We start from the raw sequence: 1,675 nt of genomic DNA, 5'->3' as shown, positions 1-1,675 counted from the left end.
CTAAAGACTTAGATAATGAATTTTCATTGAACGCGTGTATAACGCCTCGCTATGCGTATTGTCGAAACCTCATCTTGTTTAAAAATGGCCACTGATCTGTGCACGAAGTAATAATGCTGAAGTTAGATTTTAGACACCCAAACACTGATTATATTAATTTTGGCCGACTTACATCGAATTCAGCTTCCTGTGTAACGTATATTCAATGCTATTAGGCATGATTTCCTCATTTCCCAAGCCATTCCGGATGGCATTTGCTCAACGAAGTGATGCAACCGTACAGCGCCAAAACTAGCGTTTGGAGCAAGTCTTTTGTGCGGGCTTACATGTACTGAAAATTCCATTCCATCCCACTCGATTGTAAGTTTCAAGATCATATTTACGTCCGTTAACACACTTCAACCGATGAAATCACCCAAATTATTATCCTATTGCATCTACAGACCTAATGTATAATTATCGGAGCATCGTGGGAATGTCGGTTTGCGATTTCTCCACAAGCTTGCGATGTTGAATTTAGATTTTAGAATTGGAGAAAATGATGAAGAGAAATATATATTGTTATAGGCGCACAAACACCGATGATATTACTTTTGGATTTCAGGGAACCGTGTAACATAAGTTCAACGTTTTAAGGCATGCTATTTTTTTTATTTTGACGGTTTGTGGGCTCTTGAATTTGGCGCCATCCGCGGTGACCCTCCAGAGGAAAAACCCCGTTTTTTAGGATCTTAAGGGGAGTTTATCTTTCAAAGAATTTTGACAGAATATGGCCGATTTAACAGTCCATAGATTTCTTGACAAAACACTTGGATAGCTCTGAAATGCGAGTCGCGAAAGGAATATCTTATAATTAGCTCGCGCTTTGAGGTTTGGGATTCTGTTCAAAGGCCACACTAAACTACCCTACTATATCTAAGATCATACTTCACAGGATCATTTCTGTAGTGTGCATCTAGGCCCTCTTGTCACAACTTGAGAGTCGCTTACACCACGAGGATGAGTCGAAGTGACCTTGCCTGAGCGTGAGAACGACTAATCTGATCCTTCTCGGAAGGAGCAGTTTGTCATCGATGATCGTTCAACACTTAACAAGTGTCGATGGCATGGTCACATTCTGAGTGGTGAAAGTTATTAGGTCTCAATGTATTGTCTACAACATAGATTCATGACATTGGGAACCACCAATCGTAATTTAAGTGAGGTCATTACATAGGATCAATGTAATTCTACATCTACAAGATACCCTGCGAGCCACCTCTAGGGTGTTTGGCAGGGGGTGACTAATCACCAACATGCAGCATGCAAGAGGACCGCCACATGCACACCACACGGTCATAGAAATATTACGCACACTAGAAAAATATACATGCTTATTCATAAAAAAATGCTAATGGTAAGTAATTCCTAGAGCAAATACATGCAAGGTTAAAACTACGAAGAAGCATGCAATGAGTGATCCTAGCGAGCGTTGCCAATAATCCTTTCAATTGAGACAACGTTGCTATCCTTAATAGTACGAGGGAAGAATGACATTTTAAATCTCTCTGTTTTGCAGTCTATTTCTTTTATTTTTTCTCATGATCGCGTCTACTATAGTACGATGGTAAACGAAGGATATGATTCACGTCATCTGAGAAAATATCTTCTTCGAGTTTCCTAAGTAAGTTAAGCC

General features: G+C 39.8%; 1 non-coding gene across 1 annotated transcript; it reads left to right on the top strand.

The window, feature by feature from the left end:
* The first annotated feature begins 917 nt into the window (after positions 1-917).
* Positions 918-1,126, top strand: LOC124161615. The gene has a single exon (XR_006865392.1). It is a non-coding gene; the product is annotated as a small nucleolar RNA U3 (small nucleolar RNA).
* Positions 1,127-1,675: the final 549 nt, after the last annotated feature.

Source organism: Ischnura elegans, chromosome 6 (assembly GCF_921293095.1).
Source record: "Ischnura elegans chromosome 6, ioIscEleg1.1, whole genome shotgun sequence".
Lineage (NCBI taxonomy): Eukaryota > Metazoa > Arthropoda > Insecta > Odonata > Coenagrionidae > Ischnura > Ischnura elegans.
The sequence above is the reverse complement of the archived record's forward strand: the minus strand, read 5'-3'. Positions and strand labels throughout refer to the sequence as shown.